This window comes from Mobula hypostoma, chromosome 9, assembly GCF_963921235.1.
Source record: "Mobula hypostoma chromosome 9, sMobHyp1.1, whole genome shotgun sequence".
In the NCBI taxonomy this organism is placed as follows: domain Eukaryota; kingdom Metazoa; phylum Chordata; class Chondrichthyes; order Myliobatiformes; family Myliobatidae; genus Mobula; species Mobula hypostoma.
The window spans coordinates 149990048-150018016 of record NC_086105.1 but is presented as its reverse complement, the minus strand read 5'-3'; the positions used below and the strand labels follow the sequence as shown (position 1 = coordinate 150018016).

At 44.0% G+C, this 27969-nt stretch overlaps 1 protein-coding gene across 3 annotated transcripts in view; it reads right to left on the bottom strand.

The window, feature by feature from the left end:
- Positions 1-27969, bottom strand: part of LOC134352187 (SEC14-like protein 1) — a 147457-nt gene that overhangs the window by 48268 nt on the left and 71220 nt on the right. Inside the window, exon 1 of one of the 3 annotated variants that reach the window (XM_063059464.1) lies at positions 19242-19373. The exons of the other annotated variants lie outside the window; for them this stretch is intronic. The gene's annotated coding sequence lies outside the window, so the exon portion shown is untranslated. Of the gene's footprint in view, positions 1-19241; positions 19374-27969 lie in introns of those variants that run through there. 3 annotated transcript variants of the gene reach the window in all.

Sequence of the window (27969 nt, the reverse complement as noted above, 5' to 3'; positions counted from 1 at the left end):
ACAGACACACTACACATTCACACTACACTACACTACACACAGACACACTACACATTCACACTACATACACACTACACACTCACTACACTACATACAGACACACTACACATTCACACTACATACAGACTACACACTCACTACACTACATACAGACACACTACACACTCACTACACTACATACAGACACACTACACATTCACACTACATACAGACACACTACACACTCACTACACTACATACAGACTACACACTCACTACACTACATACAGACACACTACACATTCACACTACACACAGACACACTACACACTCACTACACTACACACAGACACACTACACATTCACACTACATACAGACTACACACTCACTACACTACATACAGACACACTACACATACACTACATACAGACTACACACTCACTACACTACATACAGACACACTACACATTCACACTACATACAGACTACACACTCACTACACTACATACAGACACACACCACACACTACATACAGACACACTACACACTCACACACTACATACAGACACACTACACATTCACACTACAACAGACACACACCATACACTACATACAGACACACTACACATTCACACTACATACAGACACACTACACATCACACTACATACAGACTACACACTCACTACACTACACACAGACACACTACACATTCACACTACATACAGACACACTACACACTCACTACACTACATACAGACACACTACACATTCACACTACATACAGACTACACACTCACTACACTACATACAGACACACTACACATTCACACTACATACAGACTACACACTCACTACACTACACTACATACAACACACTACACACACACTACACATACACATCACTACATACACTACACACATACAGACAGACACACACTCACTACACTACATACAGACACACTACACATTCACACTACATACAGACTACACACTCACTACACTACATACAGACACACTACACATTCACACACTACATACAGACTACACACTCACTACACTACATACAGACACACTCACTACACTACATACAGACACACTACACATACACACTACATACAGACACACTACACATTCACTACACTACATACAGACTACACACTCACTACACTACATACAGACACACTACACATTCACACTACATACAGACACACACACTACACACATACACTACACTACATACAGACACACTACACATTCACACTACATACAGACACACTACACACTCACTACACTACATACAGACACACTACACATTCACACACTACACACACACTACACACTACAGACACACTACACACTCACTACACTACATACAGACACACTACACATTCACACTACATACAGACTACACACTCACTACACTACATACAGACACACTACACATTCACACTACATACAGACTACACACTCACTACACTACATACAGACACACTACACACTCACTACACTACATACAGACTACACACTCACTACACTACATACAGACTACACACTCACTACACTACATACAGACACACTACACATTCACACTACATACAGACTACACACTCACTACACTACATACAGACTACACACACACTACACTACATACAGACACACTACACATTCACACTACATACAGACTACACACTCACTACACTACATACAGACACACTACACATTCACACTACATACAGACACACTACACACCACTTACACACTACATACAACAGACTACACACTCACTCACTACACACTACATACAGACTACACATCACACTACATACAGACTACACTACACACTACACTACACTACACACTACTACTACACTACACACAGACACACTCACTACACTACATACACACTACACTCATACTACACTACATACAGACACACTACACATTCACACTACATACAGACACACTACACACTCACTACACTACATACAGACACACTACACATTCACACTACATACAGACACACTACACACTCACTACACTACATACAGACACACTACACATTCACACTACATACAGACTACACACTCACTACACTACATACAGACACACTACACATTCACACTACATACAGACTACACACTCACTACACTACATACAGACACACTACACATTCACACTACATACAGACTACACACTCACTACACTACACACAGACACACTACACATTCACACTACATACAGACTACACACTCACTACACTACATACAGACACACTACACATTCACTACACTACATACAGACTACACACTCACTACACTACATACAGACTACACACTCACTACACTACACACAGACACACTACACATTCACACTACATACAGACTACACACTCACTACACTACATACAGACACACTACACATTCACACTACATACAGACTACACACTCACTACACTACATACAGACACACTACACATTCACACTACATACAGACTACACACTCACTACACTACATACAGACACACTACACATTCACACTACATACAGACTACACACTCACTACACTACATACAGACACACTACACATTCACACTACATACAGACACACTACACACTCACTACACTACATACAGACTACACACTCACTACACTACATACAGACACACTACACATTCACACTACATACAGACTACACACTCACTACACTACATACAGACACACTACACATTCACACTACATACAGACTACACACTCACTACACTACATACAGACACACTACACATTCACACTACATACAGACTACACACTCACTACACTACAGACACACTACACACTCACTACACTACATACAGACACACTACACATTCACACTACATACAGACTACACACTCACTACACTACATACAGACACACTACACATTCACACTACATACAGACTACACACTCACTACACTACATACAGACACACTACACATTCACACTACATACAGACTACACACTCACTACACTACACACAGACACACTACACATTCACACTACATACAGACACACTACACATTCACACTACATACAGACTACACACTCACTACACTACATACAGACTACACACTCACTACACTACATACAGACACACTACACATTCACACTACATACAGACTACACACTCACTACACTACATACAGACACACTACACATTCACACTACATACAGACTACACACTCACTACACTACATACAGACACACTACACATTCACTACACTGCACAGAGACACACTACACACCCACTGCACTACATACAGACTACACACTCACTACACTACATACAGACACACTACACATTCACACTACATACAGACTACACACTCACTACACTACATACAGACACACTACACATTCACACTACATACAGACTACACACTCACTACACTACATACAGACACACTACACATTCACACTACATACAGACTACACACTCACTACACTACATACAGACACACTACACATTCACACTACATACAGACTACACACTCACTACACTACACACAGACACACTACACATTCACACTACATACAGACACACTACACACTCACTACACTACATACACACACACACATTCACACTACATACAGACTACACACTCACTACACTACATACAGACTACACACTCACTACACTACATACAGACACACTACACATTCACACTACATACAGACAGACTACACACTCACTACACTACATACAGACACACTACACATTCACACTACATACAGACTACACACTCACTACACTACATACAGACACACTACACATTCACACTACATACAGACTACACACTCACTACACTACATACAGACTACACACTCACTACACTACATACAGACACACTACACATTCACACTACATACAGACACACTACACATTCACTACACTACATACAGACTACACACACACTACACAACAGACTACACTACACACTACAGACACACTACACATTCACACTACATACAGACTACACACTCACTACACTACATACAGACACACTACACATTCACTACACTGCACAGAGACACACTACACACCCACTGCACTACATACAGACTACACACTCACTACACTACATACAGACACACTACACATTCACACTACATACAGACTACACACTCACTACACTACATACAGACACACTACACATTCACACTACATACAGACTACACACTCACTACACTACATACAGACACACTACACATTCACACTACATACAGACTACACACTCACTACACTACATACAGACACACTACACATTCACACTACATACAGACTACACACTCACTACACTACACACAGACACACTACACATTCACACTACATACAGACTACACACTCACTACACTACATAGACTACACACTCACTACACTACATACAGACACACTACACATTCACACTACATACAGACAGACTACACACTCACTACACTACATACAGACACACTACACATTCACACTACATACACACTACACACTCACTACACTACACACAGACACACTACACATTCACACTACATACAGACAGACTACACACTCACTACACTACATACAGACACACTACACATTCACACTACATACAGACTACACACTCACTACACTACATACAGACACACTACACATTCACACTACACACTCACTACACACTCACTACACTACATACAGACTACACACTCACTACACTACATACAGACACACTACACATTCACTACACTACATACAGACTACACACTCACTACACTACACACAGACACACTACACTCACTACACTACATACAGACTACACACTCACTACACTACACACAGACACACTACACACTCACTACACTACATACAGACACACTACACATTCACACTACATACAGACACACTACACATTCACACTACACACTCACTACACTACATACAGACACACTACACATTCACACTACACACTCACTACACTACATACAGACACACTACACTCACTACACTACATACAGACTACACACTCACTACACTACACACAGACACACTACACACTCACTACACTACATACAGACACACTACACATTCACACTACATACAGACTACACACTCACTACACTACATACAGACACACTACACATTCACACTACACACTCACTACACACTCACTACACTACATACAGACTACACACTCACTACACTACATACAGACACACTACACATTCACTACACTACATACAGACTACACACTCACTACACTACATACAGACACACTACACATTCACACTACATACAGACTACACACTCACTACACTACATACAGACACACTACACATTCACTACACTACATACAGACACACTACACATTCACACTACATACAGACTACACACTCACTACACTACATACAGACACACTACACATTCACTACACTACATACAGACACACTACACATTCACACTACATACAGACTACACACTCACTACACTACATACAGACACACTACACATTCACTACACTACATACACACTACACACTCACTACACTACATACAGACACACTACACATTCACTACACTACATACAGACTACACACTCACTACACTACATACAGACACACTACACATTCACTACACTACATACAGACACACTACACATTCACACTACATACAGACACACTACACACTCACTACACTACATACAGACACACTACACATTCACTACACTGCACAGAGACACACTACACACCCACTGCACTACATACAGACTACACACTCACTACACTACATACAGACACACTACACATTCACACTACATACAGACTACACACTCACTACACTACATACAGACACACTACACATTCACACTACATACAGACTACACACTCACTACACTACATACAGACACACTACACATTCACACTACATACAGACTACACACTCACTACACTACATACAGACACACTACACATTCACACTACATACAGACTACACACTCACTACACTACACACAGACACACTACACATTCACACTACATACAGACTACACACTCACCACACTACATAGACTACACACTCACTACACTACATACAGACACACTACACATTCACACTACATACAGACAGACTACACACTCACTACACTACATACAGACACACTACACATTCACACTACATACACACTACACACTCACTACACTACACACAGACACACTACACATTCACACTACATACAGACAGACTACACACTCACTACACTACATACAGACACACTACACATTCACACTACATACAGACTACACACTCACTACACTACATACAGACACACTACACATTCACACTACACACTCACTACACACTCACTACACTACATACAGACTACACACTCACTACACTACATACAGACACACTACACATTCACTACACTACATACAGACTACACACTCACTACACTACACACAGACACACTACACTCACTACACTACATACAGACACACTACACATTCACACTACATACAGACACACTACACATTCACACTACACACTCACTACACTACATACAGACACACTACACATTCACACTACACACTCACTACACTACATACAGACACACTACACTCACTACACTACATACAGACTACACACTCACTACACTACACACAGACACACTACACACTCACTACACTACATACAGACACACTACACATTCACACTACATACAGACTACACACTCACTACACTACATACAGACACACTACACATTCACACTACACACTCACTACACACTCACTACACTACATACAGACTACACACTCACTACACTACATACAGACACACTACACATTCACTACACTGCATACAGACTACACACTCACTACACTACATACAGACACACTACACATTCACACTACATACAGACTACACACTCACTACACTACATACAGACACACTACACATTCACACTACATACAGACTACACACTCACTACACTACATACAGACACACTACACATTCACTACACTACATACAGACACACTACACATTCACACTACATACAGACTACACACTCACTACACTACATACAGACACACTACACATTCACTACACTACATACAGACACACTACACATTCACACTACATACACACTACACACTCACTATACTACATACAGACACACTACACATTCACTACACTACATACAGACTACACACTCACTACACTACATACAGACACACTACACATTCACTACACTACATACAGACACACTACACATTCACACTACATACAGACTACACACTCACTACACTACATACAGACACACTACACATTCACTACACTACATACAGACTACACACTCACTACACTACATACAGACACACTACACATTCACTACACTACATACAGACTACACACTCACTACACTACATACAGACACACTACACATTCACACTACATACAGACTACACACTCACTACACTACATACAGACACACTACACATTCACACTACATACAGACTACACACTCACTACACTACATACAGACACACTACACATTCACACTACATACAGACTACACACTCACTACACTACATACAGACACACTACACATTCACACTACATACAGACTACACACTCACTACACTACATACAGACACACTACACATTCACACTACATACAGACTACACACTCACTACACTACACACAGACACACTACACATTCACACTACATACAGACTACACACTCACTACACTACATACAGACACACTACACTCACTACACTACATACAGACTACACACTCACTACACTACACACAGACACACTACACATTCACTACACTACATACAGACTACACACTCACTACACTACACACAGACACACTACACATTCACACTACATACAGACTACACACTCACTACACTACATACAGACTACACACTCACTACACTACACACAGACACACTACACATTCACACTACATACAGACTACACACTCACTACACTACACACAGACACACTACACATTCACACTACATACAGACTACACACTCACTGCACTACACACACAGACACACTACACATTCACACTACATACAGACTACACACTCACTACACTACATACAGACACACTACACATTCACACTACATACAGACTACACACTCACTACACTACATACAGACACACTACACATTCACTACACTACATACAGACACACTACACATTCACTACACTGCACACAGAGACACACTACACACCCACTGCACTACATACAGACACACTACACTCACTACACTACATAGACTACACACTCACTACACTACATACAGACACACTACACATTCACACTACATACAGACTACACACTCACTACACTACATACAGACACACTACACATTCACACTACATACAGACTACACACTCACTACACTACATACAGACACACTACACATTCACACTACATACAGACAGACTACACACTCACTACACTACATACAGACACACTACACATTCACTACACTACATACAGACTACACACTCACTACACTACACACAGACACACTACACATTCACACTACATACAGACTACACACTCACTACACTACACACAGACACACTACACATTCACTACACTACATACAGACTACACCCTCACTACACTACATACAGACACACTACACATTCACACTACATACAGACTACACACTCACTACACTACATACAGACACACTACACATTCACACTACATACAGACTACACACTCACTACACTACACACAGACACACTACACATTCACACTACATACAGACTACACACTCACTACACTACATACAGACACACTACACATTCACTACACTGCACACAGAGACACACTACACACCCACTGCACTACACAGACACACTACACACTCACACACTAGCTGCACTACACACACACACACACACACTACACTCACTGTACATATACACAGACATACTATACTGTACATTCACTACACTGCACACACAGACACACTACACACCCACTACACACAGACACACTACACTCACTGTACACACACACACTACACACTCACTGTCTACACACAGAAACATACTACACACAGACACTACACTGTACACACGCACAGACACACTACACACTCATTGTACAGACACACTACACTACACACAGGCACGCTACACTCTACACTACACACACATTACACACTCACATTTCACACAGACACACTACACACTGTACACACACACAGCCACACTACACACACAGACATACTGCACACTCACTATACTACACACACAGACACACTACACACCCACTACACTGCACACTCACTAAACTACACACAGACACACCACACACTCACACTCCACACAATACACACTCACACTCCACACAGACACAATACACACTCACACTCCACACAGACACACTATACACAGACATACTACACACTCACTACACTACACACAGACACACTACACACTCACACTCCACACACACTACACGCACTACACACAGACTACACAGACACAGTACACACACAGACACACACACTACACACTCACTGTACACACACACACACACCCACTACACTGCACACTCACTAAACTACACACACACACTACACACTCACTGTACACACACAGGCACACTACACATGCATAGACGTATTACACACTCACTGCACTACACAATACACACACACTACACACTCACTGTACACACACAGACACACAAGCAAACCCTGGTCAAACATCCTGTGTCCTACCCGGCAGGTCAGGAACTGTACTCCGTCTCAGTCCTGTTGTAAGTTTCTGATCCAAAATGTCAACAATTGTCCCCTCACCACTTCCTACAGATGCTGCCTGATCTCTGAGTTCCTCCAGCAGATTTTTGTTACTGCCCTGTTCTTTCTCCCTTTTCCCAGGAAAGCAGCTCTCCTTGCTAGCCACATCAGCTTAGATTGAGAAGCTTCTATTGCCAGACCTCTGGGCCAGATTTATGGATTAAAACAGCATTTTTTACCTCCGTCCCAGTTTTAACTATTAATCTGAAACGTTGTCTCTGTATCTCTCATCTCCATTCAGTGCACCAAACAGTCCTTCCAGGTGAGGTAACATTTCACCTGTGACTCTGTTGGGGTCATCTACTGTATCTATTGCTCCCAATGCAGCCTCCTCAACATTGGTGACACCCAACATTGGTGACCACCTTGTCAAGCACCTCAGCTCGTCCACAAAAAGCAGAATTTCCCAGTGGCCAACCATTTTAAATCCTAGTCCCATACTCATTCCCATTCTGATATTGTCAGTCCATGACCTCCTCTTCTGCCATGATGATGCCACACTCAGGTAAGAGGAACACCACCTCATAATCTGTTTGGGCAGCCTTCAACCTGATGGCATGAACATTGATTTCTCCAACATTCAGTAATTTTTCTCCTCTCCTTCCCTCATCTTTATTTTCCTACTCTGGCCTCTTACCTCTTCTCCTCAACTGCCTATCACCTAAACCTGGTGCCCTTTCTCCAATGGTCCACTCTCTTCTCCTATCAGGTTCCTCCTTCTCCTGTCTTTTACCTCTTCCACCTATAAACTCCCAGTTTCATACTTCATCCCCCTTCCCCATTCACCTGACCTCACTTATCACCTTCTAGCCTTCCTCTCCCCCATCTTCTTATTCTGGCATCTTCCCCCTTCCTTTCCAGTCCTGATGAAGGCTCTCAGCCCCAAACATCAACTGTTTATTCATTTCCATAAACGCTGCCTGACCTGCTGAGTTCTCCTGCATTTTGTATGTGTTGCTTTCTCTTGGCCCTGCTGAGTATTTCCTGCATTTTCTGCTTCCATTTTGTCATTCAAGTCACTGTCTGCCTAATCTGCTGCCGAGGGTCGTAAATCTAGTCGGCTCCATCTTGGGCAGTAGCCTACAAAGTACCCAGGACATCTTCAGGGAGTGGTGTCTCAGAAAGGCAGCGTTCATTATTAAAGATCTCCAGCACCCAGGGCATGCCCTTTTCTCACTGTTACCATCAGGTAGGAGGTACAGAAGCCTGAAGGCACACACTCAGCGATTCAGGAACAGCTTCGTCCCCTCTGCCATCTGATTCCTAAATGGACATTGAACCCTTGGACACTACTTCACTTTTTAAATATATGTTATTTCTGTTTTTGTATGATTTTTAATCTATTCAATATACGTATACTGTCATTGACTTACTTATTTGTTATAATTTTTTCTTCTATATTATGTATTGCATTGAACTGCTGCTGCTAAGTTAACAAATTTCACATGATAATAAACCGGAGTCTGATTTTGATGTGTGGGGGTTAGCGCCTGCTCACTGGCCCTTGGGTGATAGTAAACCTGATTTTGATGTGGGGGTTAGCGCCTGCTCACTGGCCCTTGGGTGATAGTAAACCTGATTTTGATGTGGGGGTTAGCGCCTGCTCACTGGCCCTTGGGTGATAGTAAACCTGATTTTGATGTGGGGGTTAGCGCCTGCTCACTGGCCCTTGGGTGATAGTAAACCTGATTTTGATGTGGGGGTTAGCGCCTGCTCACTGGCCCTTGGGTGATAGTAAACCTGATTTTGATGTGTGGGGGTTAGCGCCTGCTCACTGGCCCTTGGGTGATAGTAAACCTGATTTTGATGTGGGGGGGTTAGCGCCTGCTCACTGGCCCTTGGGTGATAGTAAACCTGATTTTGATGTGGGGGTTAGCGCCTGCTCACTGGCCCTTGGGTGATAGTAAACCTGATTTTGATGTGGGGGTTAGCGCCTGCTCACTGGCCCTTGGGTGATAGTAAACCTGATTTTGATGTGGGGGTTAGCGCCTGCTCACTGGCCCTTGGGTGATAGTAAACCTGATTTTGATGTGGGGGTTAGCGCCTGCTCACTGGCCCTTGGGTGATAGTAAACCTGATTTTGATGTGGGGGTTAGCGCCTGCTCACTGGCCCTTGGGTGATAGTAAACCTGATTTTGATGTGGGGGTTAGCGCCTGCTCACTGGCCCTTGGGTGATAGTAAACCTGATTTTGATGTGGGGGTTAGCGCCTGCTCACTGGCCCTTGGGTGATAGTAAACCTGATTTTGATGTGGGGGTTAGCGCCTGCTCACTGGCCCTTGGGTGATAGTAAACCTGATTTTGATGTGGGGGTTAGCGCCTGCTCACTGGCCCTTGGGTGATAGTAAACCTGATTTTGATGTGGGGGTTAGCGCCTGCTCACTGGCCCTTGGGTGATAGTAAACCTGATTTTGATGTGGGGGTTAGCGCCTGCTCACTGGCCCTTGGGTGATAGTAAACCTGATTTTGATGTGAGGGTTAGCGCCTGCTCACTGGCCCTTGGGTGATAGTAAACCTGATTTTGATGTGGGGGTTAGCGCCTGCTCACTGGCCCTTGGGTGATAGTAAACCTGATTTTGATGTGGGGGGGTTAGCGCCTGCTCACTGGCCCTTGGGTGATAGTAAACCTGATTTTGATGTGGGAGTTAGCGCCTGCTCACTGGCCCTTGGGTGATAGTAAACCTGATTTTGATGTGGGGGTTAGCGCCTGCTCACTGGCCCTTGGGTGATAGTAAACCTGATTTTGATGTGGGGGTTAGCGCCTGCTCACTGGCCCTTGGGTGATAGTAAACCTGATTTTGATGTGGGGGTTAGCGCCTGCTCACTGGCCCTTGGGTGATAGTAAACCTGATTTTGATGTGGGGGTTAGCGCCTGCTCACTGGCCCTTGGGTGATAGTAAACCTGATTTTGATGTGGGGGTTAGCGCCTGCTCACTGGCCCTTGGGTGATAGTAAACCTGATTTTGATGTGGGGGTTAGCGCCTGCTCACTGGCCCTTGGGTGATAGTAAACCTGATTTTGATGTGGGGGTTAGCGCCTGCTCACTGGCCCTTGGGTGATAGTAAACCTGATTTTGATGTGGGGGTTAGCGCCTGCTCACTGGCCCTTGGGTGATAGTAAACCTGATTTTGATGTGGGGGTTAGCGCCTGCTCACTGGCCCTTGGGTGATAGTAAACCTGATTTTGATGTGGGGGTTAGCGCCTGCTCACTGGCCCTCACACAGCAGTGTGCACACTTCAACGGGCCGTAAGAGGCATTGGAACATCTCAATGCTGTGAAAGTCGATTTATAAATGTGCATTTTCAGGTCTCGGCCCGAAACATCGATTATTTATTCCCCTCCACAGATACTGCCTGACCTGCTGAGTTCCTCCAGCAATTTTTGCATGCTGCTACGTAAGTGCATGATGGTCTTTGGAAACCTCAGAAGTGAACATGGACAGAAAGCGATCCATTCTCACGTCACCCAATGTTCTGCGATGCGCACTCGAGGGGAAGTAATTCCCCCCGATACAGGAGAATCAGGTTCAGTGAGACAGACTGCTTACCCTGACAATTCCATGGTGATGTGACCTTGGTTGGGCTTGAACTACGCTGAGACCCTCCGGTGTATTAGGAGGGCCAGTTCCAGGAGCTCTGTGAATTTCAAAGACAAATTCAGAAACTGAACTGTTCGCCACCTTCACAGGCAGTGGACTTGGGGAATATGAAAACACTCTCTGATACATAGATAAAAGAATATCTGCAGATGCTGTATATATTCAGCAACACACACAAAATGCTGCGGGAATTCAACAGTTCAGGCAGCATCTATGGAGGGGAAAAAACTGTTGAAATTTTGGGCTGAGCCTTCATCGGGACTGGAAAGGAAGGGGACAGAGGCCAAAATAAGAAGGTTGGAGGAGGGCAGGGGGATTACAAGCTGGCAAGTGATAGGTGAAATCTGGTGAGGGGGAAATTGGGATGAAATATGAAGTTGGGAGTGGACAGGTGGAAGAGGTAAACAGCTGAAGAAAAAGGAGGAGAAGAACAGTAGACTATGGAAGAAAAGAAAGGAGGAGGGGAACCAGAGAGAGGTGATGGGCAGGTGAGAAGGGGTGACAGGGTAACCAGAATGGGGAATGGAAATTGAGATGGGGGGAGGAGGGAGAAATTACCAGATGTTAGAGAAATCTATGTTCATGCCATTGGGTTGGCAGCTACCCCAGACAGAATATAAGGTGTTGTTCCTCCAAACCTGAGTGTGGCCTCATTGAGGCAGTAGAGGAGGGTGTTACGATTTGAAAGGAAGACAAGAGAGCTGAGAAATGCAAACATGAGAAAATCTGCAGATGCTGGAAGTTCAAGCAACACACACAAAAAATGCTGGTGGAACGCAGCAGGCCAGGCAGCATCTATAGGAAGAAGTACAGTCGACGTTTTGGGCCGAGACCCTTCGTCAGGACTAACTGAAAGAAGAGGTAGTAAGAGATTTGAAAGTGGGAGGGGGTGGGGGAGATCCAAGACGATAGGAGAAGACAGGAGGGGGAGGGATGGAGCCAAGAGCTGGAAAGTTGATTGGCAAAAGGGATACAGAGTTGGAGAAGGGGGACGATCATGGGACGGGAGGCCTAGGGAGAAAGAAAGGGGGAGGGCAGCCCAGAGGAAGATGGAGAGCAGGCAAGGAGTGATTGTGAGAGGGACATGGAGAGAAAAAAAATAAAGTCCCATTCCCATTCTGATATGTCTATCCACGGCCTCCTCTACTGTCAAGATGAAGCCACACTCAGGTTGGAGGAACATCACCTTATATTCCATCTGGGTAGCCTCCAACTTGATGGCATGAACATTGACTTCTTGAACTTCCATTAATGCCCCACCTCCCCCTTGTACCCCATCCATTATTTATTTTTATTTCCCCTACCCCTTTTTTCTCTCTCTGTCCCTCTCTGTCCATGAACAGCGTGGATGTTACTAGCTCTTTTCAGGCACCTTTCAGAGGGATATGGGACATTAGGTCAAGCTGGGTTGGCATGAACTGGTTGGGCAAAGAGCCTGCTGCTTTGCTCCATGGGTCTATGACTCTAAGTTTCTTTGACTCTTCATTTCACCATCTTCCATTTTTTCCCCACATTGAGTCCAAAGTGGACATCACATTCTCTGCCATTGATATACAAATAGAATGAAGCTGCTCTTGGTAAACACAAGAGATTCTACTGATGCTGAAAATCCATAAATGTTGCCCCTCCTCCTTCCCTTTCTTTCATTTCTCACGCTGGCCTCTTACCTCTTCTCACTTACCTATCACCTTCTCCCTCTTCCCTTTCTCCCATGTTCCACTTCCTCTCCTATCAGATTCCTTCTTCTCCAGCCCTTTACTTTTCCACTATTCACCTCCCAGCTTCCTCCCCCACCTACCTGGCTTCACCTATCGCCTTCTAGATTGTCTTCCTTCCCCTCCCCCCTACATGCTTATTCTGACATCTTCCCCCTTCATTTCCAGTCTTGATGAAGGGTCTTGGCCCAAAACTTTCATTTCCTCCATAGTTGCTGCCTGACCTCCTGAGCTCCCCCAGTGTTCTGAGACTATTCTTGGGCTCACTGAATCCCTGTTTTTCTGGGACAGAACGATTTGATGCCAGCATACAAACATATAATGTTACCAGCACTTCCTCTGAAACTGAGATGTTCCTAATTGCAGACACTGTGATGTAATGAATAAATTGGAGATGAGTAAGGGGAGCACAGGCCCAGACCAGAAGCCATTTACGGTGTGAGCTGTCCCTGCTCCATTACCCAGGTGAAAAGCTACCCCTGGCAGTGGAGGTGGACATGTCCCTGTACAGGATCCGAACCAGTTTTGGTCTGTCACTGCTGAGCCCCATGACAGACTGCTGGTTCTCTTTCCGTTTCTATTTCTTAATGAGAAAGGTCCATCGGCAGAGAGTCACCCGGACTGGCTGCATCACAGCCTGGTATGGAAACACCTATGGCCTCGGACGGAAAACCATACGAGAGGTAGTGGGTATGGCCCAGTCCATCACGGGTAAAGCTCTACCTGTCACTGAGCACATCTAGATGGAGAGTTGTCGTAGGAAAGCAGCATCTATCTTCAGGGACCCCACCACCCAGGCCATGCTCTCTTCTCTCTGCTGCCATCAGGAAGAAGATGCGTACGAGCCTCAGGGCCCACAGCACAGGGAATGATTACCCCTCAACCATCAGGCTATTGAACCCGAGGATATAACCACTCAATTTCAACAATCTGTGGACTCATTTTCAAGGACTCCTCTTCTCATGTTCTCAATATTTGTCGCTTTTTATTTTTTCTTTTTTGTATTTGCAGTTTGTTGTCTTTTGCACACTGTTTGTCTGCCCTGTTGATTCTATTATGGTTATTGGATTTATTGATTATGCCCACAAGAAAATAAATCTCAGGGTTGTATATGGTGACAAATATATACTTTGACAATGATTTTACTTGAACTTTGAACCACTAGATTCAAAACAGTTACTTCCCCCAAGCAGTAAGGATGATCAACACCTCCACAACCCCCAATCACCCACTACTTTATCATTTCCTCTCAGAGTCACCTTATGTACAGACACTCCTGTGCCTACCGTCACATTATGGACAGATAATCAATCCATGTACTTAAGTTATCTCATGTATTTACACTTATTGTATATATTTAAAAATCATTGTATTCTTTATCTAATTGTTTTTTTTGTGCCGTATCAGATTTGGAGTAACAATCCTTTACACTTGTTTACTAGAAATGACATAAAACAATCTTGAATCTTGAACCTATGTACCTAGCTAAGTGCATTTTCAATATTACTATTGTACCTACCTCAACCATCTCCTCTGGTAGCTCGATCAAGAATCAAGTTTTTTTAACCATGTGTAGATTGATACAGAGTGAAATGCATCATTTGGACTAACTACCAATGCACTCAAGGGTGTGCTGGGGGCAGCCTGTAAGTGTCACCACACATTTTAGTATCAACATAACAGGCCCACAATGGTTAGCAGAAGAACACAAACACAAAAGACCTCTTTGTGAAAACGTTGTCCCTCAGGACCCCTTTAACTTTTTCACTCACCCTAAACCAATGCCCCATAACTTTGGTCTCCCCTAGCCTGGGGAAAAGACTGCAACCATCCACCTTATAAATTCCTTCCATTTGGGTTGATATATGGTAGGTACACAAAAATATGCAAATTTAATGCTGAAAACTCTAGACACGAACTGGATATGCTGGATACACCCAGAGGTTCAGGCAGCCAGTTTGCTTATTGGCTTGCCAGGCTACTTCATAGCCAAGACTAAAATTTATTTATCACATGTATATTGAAACATACCGTGAAATATATAATTTGAGTTAACAACCAACACACCCAAGAATAAGCTAGGGGCAGCCTGCAAATGTCACCACACATTCTGGCACCAACATTGCACGTCCAGAATGTTCAGGAGAACATCACAAGCAGCAACAACAATAAAAGAACAAATCAACAACACAGTGACACGGTAGTGTAGCGGTTAGCGTGATAGGTTGGTGCGTCAGAGTTCCCAGTTCAATTCTGGTGCGTCTGTAAGGAGTCTTTGTACACCCTCCCCATGGAGCGCGTGTTTCTTTCCCCAAGTGCTCTGGTTTCCTCCCACCACACAAAGACATGCCAGGAACATTAACTGGTCATTGTAAAATTGTCCTGTGATTAGGTAAGGGTTAACCGGGGTTGAGGGCTTGCTGAAGCAGCGTAGTTCGAAAAGCCAAAAATGGCCCACTGCACATTGTTTCACCAAATAGCAAAAGCAGCCCCTGTTCAGCCTCACATCTACCCACCTGCACTCACAAAAAGGCCTCCATCTCCAGGACAGGACACCTCCAGACCCCGGGCTGGACACTCTGACTTACAGCCATCGGATTCCCAACTTTAGAATAGGCAGAGCCAGAGGCTTTGACTTTCGGCTTTTCCCCTGGACTTTGGCGAACTCTGGGTATTCACCATCGAACTTGCTGATCATGGTACTCTGACCTCTGGGCTGGGACCTCCAGAGTTGGGATTCCCCATCCTTAGGAGAAAGGGGGAGATGGTGTCACCAACCCAAGTGTCCTTCCAGCATGAACCCCTGACCCCACAAATTGCTGACATGGGTGGGGGGTGGTCACCGGCCCTGGTCTGTGTCCTCTCGCCTGCAGCCATGAGCTCTGTTCTGAGGGTCAGCTGGCCTTCGACGGCAGAGCACTCTGACCTGGATTCCAAACTCTGTCTCCTGCCTGACTCCACATCTACTGCCTCTGATCTCCAGCTCTCCCTCAGTGATGATCCTAAACCACAACCTCATCCCAAACACACTGAGTTGTTCCTGAAAACCATCTACACAAACTGAAAAAATAATGTAGTCAGAGCCACGATCTCAACTGACATTGCAGTTTTGTCCCATCTTGATCAGTACACCATGGTCTCAATGGGAGAGTTATACGCTGACCGACCAGTACATCATGATCTCAATGGGATATAGAAGTGACCGGTAGACTGGGGATGGTTTCGGAGTAAACCCTGAGGTAAAATCCACACCTGGAGTCCCTAAGGCAGACCTATGTTGTGTTCAATGCTGAATGGCATCTCGTATGATACCACTGATATCAAACTGTATTAGTCTCTTCCGTTCCTTTGGATTCATCATTTGACTGGAGTTGGGGAGCCTGTTGCATGGACAACAACTCTTATGCCCTGGCAATGTGTCAGCTTCAATGTCAACAGCTAGGATGCCACTTACATGGTCAACACCGACAAATGGAGGGCCCAGCAACAGCAGATACATCTGGAAGGGTAAATGAAGCAATATACCACACAAGAGATGGTTGTGATGTTGTGAACATGAAAATACAGTGGGGGGGGGGGAGGGTGTGATGGAGCCTGAGGAAAGTGAAAAGGGAGAGAGATTTGCAGGGATACTGGAATACAAGGTCTGTTGGAGTGCGAGTTTTGAGGACTGGAAGGTAGGGCGGAGAACGGTTCTCTATTTGGTGTGGCGAAGTATAAAGTTCAAAGTAAATTTATTATCAAAGTATTTATGTGTCACCATATATTACACTGGGCTGAGATTCTTTTTCCTGCAGGTACTCACAATAGAACAAAGATATACAGTATAATGAAATCAATGAAAAAACTACACACAAAGATTGACTGAACAACTAATGAGCAAAATTAGACGAGCTGTACAAATACAAAAATACCAAATAAATACATAATGCTGAGAACATATACTGTAGAGCCTTGAAAGTGAGTTCATACATTGTAGATAGGTAGATACTTTATTGATCCCAAAGAAAATTACAGTGTCACAGTAGCATTACAAGTCCACAGATATACAAATATTAGAAGAGAAGTAAGAAAGAATAAAAAAATAAGTTACCTCAAACAGTCCAACAGGAGGGGGTCATCACTTCCCCGGCTATATGTTGACTCATTACAGAGCCTAATGGCCGAGGGTAAGATTAACTCATATAGCGCTCTTTGGAGTATCGCAGTTGTCTAAGTCTATTACTTAAAGTACTCCTCTGTTCAGCCAAGGTGTCATGTAGATGGTGAGAAACATTGTCCAGAATTGCCAGGATTTTCTGTAGGGTTCAGAGTTGTGGTGACTGAAGTTATCCACACTGGTTCAGGAGCCTGATGGTTGAGGGGTAATAACTGTTCCTGAACCTACTGGTGTGGGACCTTAGGCTCCTGACCTCCTTTCCAACAGCAGCAGTGAGAAGACAGCATGGTCCAGAGGCTACTTTCTTGTGGCAGCTAAACGTGAAGCGCTTTGAGGCAGATCAGGTCAGTGTTGTTGCAGAGAGATATCAAGACTATGGCATGGAGTGTGAGTGTGAAGAGAACCGTACTTCGAGGCATTGGGTAGTTTGAACATAGCCAAGATCCTGGGTGAAGAATAGAATTTCCATTACTACCATCAGGGAGGTGGTACAGGAACCTGAAGACATCTTAGCTTCTTTCCTCCGCCACCAGATTTCCGAATGGACAATGAATCCATGAACACTACCTGTTTTTTAAATTTTTTTTGCTCTTTACCCTGACCCAGCTGTGTACTGTGAAGTCCAAGGCAGCGACACTGATCATCATGGAACAATCAACACCATCACTTACCGTGGAAGTGGAAATATTCAGACTCAAAGCTACTGAGTCATCGTATGTAATCAAACTCCGAGCCACTTCTAGTTTATCTCTATTTTAATCAGTTTGGCAGTGTGGTTTTAAAAGGGATTGTCTTTTTGAAATAATACTCCACCTTGGCTGTACAATCGTGTATTGTGTAATATTATATATCATTATAGAACCAAATTCATCTTAGTTGCATGATTCCCTGTGTGTAAAGTATTTTAATTCTTTAAGATTGTCATCGCTGGGGGCTGGGGGAGGTTGTGGGAATAAGCTCCCACTACCTATTAAATACACCCAATGACGTGCATCTCAAATAGCCTCTAATAACCAATTCCAGCTCTTGGCCTTCATATGTGGCTTAGTTATCAAACCCACTGGAACAGTATCTACTGACAGCATAAGAGGCAAAAGTGGGTTACTGGTGCCTTAAAATCAATTGCTGTGGTCAGCCGATGTTGGTAGCTTATCTTGGAGAAGGAAAACTCTGATCTCAAACTTCATCTACCTTGCGACTATACTCACTCATGGGGGAGTCTTTGGGAATGAACCCCAAGGAAAAATCTGGAGCTGGAGCCCCTGAGGGAGTCCTACGTTGAGTTATACACTGACTATTTACTTCCGCAACACTGCTGATGCTAAACCGTATCAATTTCTGCTGTTTCTTTGTATTCATCAACAGCATGGAGAGGAGAAAACTGTTGCATGAGCAACAACTTGCTCTCCATATCTGTTTGTCCTGTGTATCACCTGGACACAATATCCATGGTCGACCCCGACCAGTGGAGGGCCTTAGTAAGTATTTCAGATGGTCGGACATCCTTTATGGCTCTTCTGGTCCCCTTCAGCTGGAGCTGCAGGGACTGGGACCACTCTCCCACTGTTCCTATCTACCCCCCCCCCACCTTCCTCTCCTATTTGATTCCACCACTTTCAGCCCTTTGTTGCCTCCACTCATCACCTCCCAGCCTCTGTCACTCCTTCCACTCTCCCCTTCTCCACCTGCCTTTCACCCGCCTCACCTGGATCCACCTCACCTGCCAACTGTTTCTATTTATTTGTTTGGAGGTAGAGCATGGAACAGGCCCTTCTGGTCATTAGAATTGAACTCCAATCTCTGACACCCCAAGCTGTAATCGTGACGCACTAACCAATAATTTAAACTGCCCTCTTGCCCCATCCTTTCCTTTAGACCATCAGACCATAAGACATAGGAGCAGAATTAGAGCATTTGATCCATCAAGTCTGCTCTGCCATTCCACCATAACTGATTTATTATCCCTCTCTACCCCAATCTGTCTTCTCCCCATAACCTTTGCCACCCTGGCGAATCAAGGACCTACCAAACTTCACTTTAAATATAATTAGTCAGGGCCCTTGAGGAATTTATGTAGATGAAAAAGGAAAGAAATTAAGGAAGGAATCAGGAAGGTTAAAAGGGGTCAGGAAATGTCCTTGGTGAGTAGGATTAAGGGTGACATGGTAGTGGAGTGGATAGCTCTGCCAGCAACCTAGGTTCAATTCCCACTGTTGTCTTTAAGGAGTTTTCACGCGCTCCCTGCATGTTTTTCCTTTGGGTGGCACAGAGTCATATAGTCACAGAGAAGTATAGCACAGAAAAAGGCACCAGCTCATCTAGTCCATGCCGATCCATTTAGAATTGCCCACTCCCATCAACCTGCACCAGGACCATTGCCCTCCTTACCCTTATTGTCCATACATCTTTCCAAACTTCGCTTAAGCATTGAAATCGAGCTCAAAGGTTCAAAGGTTCATTTATCAAAGTGTACAAATCTGAAATTCGTCTTCTCCAGATAGCCACGAAACCAAGAAAAAAAAACAGCAGCACTATCATCAACCCTCAAATTCCTCCTCCCCCCACAAAAAATGAACAAAATCGAACAGGCACATCGATCGCCAAATTCTCATTCCCTGCACACACACAAAAAAACCAGATTGGGTGAAAAACACAGAATATAAAAACCTGTAAGACTGAAAAGATGTCTATCATCCAAGTCCATATCCAAAACACAGAAAACCTGGTAACATTCTCCAGGCCCAGTGGCAGGCCTTTCCCTCTCTGTAGCAGAGCGATCCCACCAGTGATCAAAAGGCAGTCTCACCTCTCCAGCAGCAGAGCAATCACACCAGCAATCAAAAGGTTAACAGCCAGCGCTCACCTTCCACCTTCACCTTGATGTTTCAATCTCTCTTGTCGTTTTAAATGGTAAACAATAGAGGTTTTAATTGGCAAAATGGAGTCGAACATTGGCTTGCACCCTGCAGCGGTCGGGCAGCCTTCTCGCCACAAGGTTCCTGCATACTGCCTCTGAATCCTGGAATCTGCTGAGCGCTGAAACACCCAAACGATCTCCAAACTGCACATCACAGGCTTCAACAGTTCCAGAATCACATTCAAAATGAAAAACAAATGTAAAAGACAAGTGAAATATATGATTTCATGATCTATCCAAAAGATACTGACTGACGGAGTGTTAAATGTAAGCGTCATCTTGACTGGAAACTCACATGCACCACTTGTGCTGGCAACTCATTTCACACTCTTATCACCCTCTGAGTGAAGAAATTCCCCCTCATATTCCCCTTAAACTTGTCACATTTCACTCTTAACCCATGATCTCTGGTTGTAGTCTTACCCAACTTCAGTGGAAAAAGCCTGCTTGCATTTATCCTATCTATAACCCTCATAATTTTGTATACCTCTATCAAATCTCCCCTCAATCTTCTATGTTCTATGGAATAAAGTCCTAACCTATTCAATCTTTTCTTATAACCCAGGTCCTCCAGACCCGGCAACATCTTCATAAATTTTCTTTGTACTCTTTCAAACTTATTTACATCTTTCCTGTAGGTAGGTGACCAAAACTGTATACAGTTCTCCAAATTAAGCCTCACCAACGTCTTATACAACTTCAACATGACGTTCCATCTCCTGTATTCAATACATTGATTTATGAAGGCCAATGTGCCAAAAGTTTTCTTTACGATCCTATCTACCTGTGATGCCAGTTTCAATTAATTATGGACCGGTATTCCCAGATCCCTTTGTCCTATCACACTCCTCAATGTCCTACTGTTCACCTTGTAAGATCCTACTGGGTCCTACAGAAGAGAAGCACCTTGCATTTGTCTACATTAAATTCCATCTGTCATTTTTCAGCTAATTTTTCCAGCTGATGCAGATCCCCCTGTAAGCCATGATAGCCTTCCTCACTGTCCACTACACTCCTAATCTTGGTGTCCTCCACAAATTTGCTGATCCAGTTAACTAGATATTTGATATAGATGACAAATAATAATGAGCCCAGCACTGATCCCTGCAGCAAACCACTAGTCACAGGCCTCCAGTCAGAGAGGCAACCATCTACTACCACTCTCTGGTTTCTTCCAAAGAGCCAATGTCTAATCCAACTTGCTACCTCATCTTGAAAGCCGAGCGACTGAACCTTCTTGACCAACCTCCCACGTGGGACCTTGCCAAGTGCCTTGCTAAAGTCCATGTAGACAACATCCATTGTCTTGCCATCATCCACTTTCCTAATAAATCAAGCCAAGGGACTTGCTGTGTTGTCTTGAAGATATTTCTCCACTCATACAAGAGGCTTCTTCAGTTTTAATCCATGGTGGGTAGTTTTCCGGTTATAAATTTTCTGTTTAAAGGTTTAGCAATCACATGACAGTCGCTAAGAGTCGCAGAGGTAATGAGAGCGTCATTAGTCTTATCTTTGCATGAATGGAGGTGTGAGCTGTTGTGGAGATGCCTGGGTAGAGATGTTAGGACTGTACTGTAAGTAGCTGATAGGTGATGTCATATCCACCCTCTCTGTTCAGGGATGGGTTTTCCAGTTTGACAAAGATGGCTTCTTTAACTGCTCTTTCAAACCATCTGTCCTCCCTGTCCAAAATGTGGACATTGTTATCATCAGAGGAGTGTCCCTTGTCCTTTAGGTGTTGATATACAGCTGAGTCTTGGCCTGATCTGTTTGTGAAGTGGTTGTTTTGTCTCACTGATATACAGATCTGTGCAGTTCTAATTGCATTGGATAGCACATACAATGATGTCAAATTTATAATTTCCTGGATTATGTCTCAAGCCTTTCATTAAACAGTGGAATAACATTGGCTATCTCCCAATCCTTTGATACCTCTTGTGTCACTATGGATGATTTAAATATCTTTACTAGGGCCCTGGCAATTTCTGTAGTTGCTTCCCGCTGGGTCCAAGTGAACACCATTTCAGGCCTTAGGGATATATCCATACTGATTCACCTCAGGGTAGCAAACACATTCTCCTCTGTAATCTATACAAGATCCATGAAGTTGATGTCACTTTGCCTCACTTCTATAGACTTGGTGTCCATCTCTCGAGTAAATACAGATGCAAAAAAAAATTAAGGTCTGCCCCAACTGATTAGGCTCCACACATGAATTACCATTCTGATCTTCCAAAGGACCAACTTTGTCCCTTGCAATCCTTTTGCTCTTAACATATCTGTAGAACCCCTTGAGATTTTCCTTCACATTGTCCGCTAGAGCAACTTTACGCCTTCTTTTAGCCTTCTTGATTTCTTTCTTCAGTGTTCACTTGTATGTCTTATACTCCATAAGCATCTCATATGTTCCTTCCTGCCTATACCTGCTATGCACCTCCTTTTTCTTTTAACCAGGGCCTCAATATCTCTTGAAAACCAAAGTTCCCTACACTTGTTATCTTTACACACAAGCTTTGTACTCTCAAAATTTTGGTTTTGAAGTCCTCCCTCTTACCAAGTACACCTTTGCCAGAAAACAGCCTGTCCCTATCCACACTTGCCAGATAATTTCTGATACCACTAAAACTGGCCTTACACTAATTTAGGATCTCAGCCCATGGATCAAACCTATCTTTTTGCATATTTGCTTTGAAACTAATGGCACTGTTGTCACTATGGGATTTCCAGTTAATATGTGGAAAGTTCAAATCATCTACTATAACAATCATATGCTTCTTGCAACAGTCGGGAATCTCTCTACAAATGTGTTCCTCTCAATCCCTTGGACTGTTGGTTGGTGACATTTCCCTGACTAATTAACGCCATCTCTCCTCCTTTAATCCCTCCCCCCACTCTGTCACAGAACCCTGGAATATTGAGCAGCCAGTCCTGCCCCTCCTACAACCAAGTCTCACTATTGGCTACAATATCATCATTCCAAGTGTTGATCCATGCCAAGGTCATTTGCCTTTATGACGATACTTCTTGTATTGAAATACAGACAGCTCCGGACACCAGTCGCACCATGCTCAACCTTTTGATTCCCAAATTTGACTGAAGTCTTACCAACATCTGTCTCCACAACCTCTCCACTACCTGTTCTGGCACTCTGGTTCCCATCCCCCTGCAACTCTAATTTAAACTCCACTGTGCAGCATTAGTGAACCTTCTCACTAGGACATTAGTCCCCTTCCAGTTCAGGTGCAAAGCCTTCCCTGTAAAAGAGACCAATGATCCAAAAATCTTATTCCTTCCCTCCTATACCAACTCCATGTGTTAATCTTCCTATTTCTGGCCTTTCTAACAGGTGGCACGGGTAGCAATCCTGAGATCACAACCCTGGAGCTCCTACCCTTTAACTTACACCTAATTCCCTGAGCTCCCTTTGCAGAACCTCGTCACTCAGGCTTTCTCCCCTAATCCAAGGACACATGAGATAATAGGTTAATTAGTCACATGGGTGCAATTGGGCGCCGTGGGCATATCGTGCCAGTTACCCCAGCCATATCTCTAAGTAAATAAATCCCAAAAGCCATTTTACGCATATATTAAAAACAAGAAGGTAGCTAGGACCATTCAAGGAGAGTAATTTGCATTGGTATTCACCAAGGAGAAGCACACGGAGGATGGTGCAATCAGGGAGGAGTGTGTTGATATTCTAGGACATGCAATATCAAGAAAGCAGAGTTGTTGGGTCTCCTGAAGAAGACAATGGATAAGTCCACAGGTCCTGATGAGATTCATCACAAGTTATTGAGAGGCAAAAGAGGAGATTTCTGGGGCCTGGACAGAGATCTATCAATGCTCTTTAGCCACAGGTGAGATCCTAGAGAAGTAGAGAACAAAGAGACTGAAGATGCTGGTATAGAGTCATGAAAAAGTCCAGCACAGAAACAGGCCATTTGGCCCATCTAGTCCCTGCTGAACTATTTAAACTGCCTACTCCCCTCGACCATGCACCGGGACCTTAGCCCTCAATATCCCTACCATCCAACTTCTCTTAAATGCTGAAATCGAGCTTGCATGCACCACTCGAGCTGGCAGAGAGAGTAGTTTCACGTTCCTACTGATGCAATTACAAAGAAGGCTTGACAGTGGCTATACTTCATTAGGAATTTGAGAAGACTTGGTACCTCACAAAAGACTCTCACAAATTCCTACAGATGTACCATGGAGAACATCCTAACTGGCAGATGTGCTGATATTGGAGATGCTTATGGTCTTATCACTGTCTGGTATGGAGGGGCCACTGCACAGGATTGGAAAAAACTGCAGGAAGCTGTAAACTCAACCAGCTCCACCATGGGCACTGGCCTCCACAGCATCGGGGCCATCTTCGAAAGGTGATGCCTCAAAAAGGTGACATCCATCAGTAAGGACCACCATCAAGGCATGCCCTCTTCTCAGTGCTACTGTCAAGGTGAAGAGAGACACTCAACGTTTCAGGAACAGCTTCTTTCCCTCTGCCATCAGATTTCTGAATGGACAATGAACCCATGCACACTGCCTCACTATTTTTTGCCCTCTTTCTGCACTGCTTATTTCATTTAAGTTTTATATACTTCTTATTTTAATTTATAGGGTTTTTAATATTATTATGATGTACTGCTACACTAAACAACATATTTCACTACATATGCTGGTGATATTAAACCTGATTCTGATTTTGGAAGCAGGAGCTTAATCTGACAAGTGTGAGCTGTTTCACTTTGGGAGATCAGCTGTCAGAGGAAAGTATTCACTAAACAGCACAACCCTTAGGAGCACTGCCATACAGAGGGATCTTGGGGTGCAAGTCCGTAGCTCCTTGAGAGTATCAACAGTAAAGAAGGTATATGGCATATTTGCTAGAGGCACTGAGTATAAAAGTTGGCAAATCATGTTAAAGCTGTATAAAACTGTGGTTAGGCTACACTTGGAATATAGCGTGCAGTCCTGGTTACCGCATTCCAGGAAGGATGTGAAGCCAATGGAAAAGGTGCAGAAGAGATTCACACGAGGAAATCTGCAGATGCTGGAATTTCAAGCAACACACATAAAAGCTGCTGGTGAACGCAGCAGGCCAGGCAGCATCTCTAGGAAGAGGTACAGTCGACATTTCGGGCCGAGACCCTTCGTCAGGACTAAGAGCTGGTAAGAGATATGAAAGCTGGAGGGGGAGGGGGAGATCCAAAATGATAGGAGAAGACAGGAGGGGGAGGGATGGAGCCCAGAGCTGGACAGTTGATTGGCAAAAGGGATAGGAGAGGATCATGGGACGGGAGGCCCAGGGAGAAAGAAAAAGGGGAGGGGGGGTAAGCCCAGAGGATGGGCAAGGGGTATAGTGAGAGGGACAGAGGGAGAAAAAGGAGAGAGAGAAAATAAATAACGGATGGGGTACGAGGGGGAGGTGGGGCATTAGCAGAAGTTTGAGAAGTCAATGCTCATGCCATCAGGTTGGAGGCTACCCAGACAGAATATAAGGTGTTGTTTCTCCAACCTGAGTGTGGCTTCATCTTTACAGTAGAGGAGGCCGTGGATAGACATATCAGAGTGGGAATGGGACGTGGAATTAAAATGTGTGGCCACTGGGAGATCCTGCTTTCTCTGGCAGACAGAGCGTAGGTGTTCAGCGAAACGATCTCCCAGTCTGCGTCGGGTCTCGCCAATATATAGAAGGCTGCATCGGGAGCACCGGACACAGTATATCACCCCAGCCGACTCACA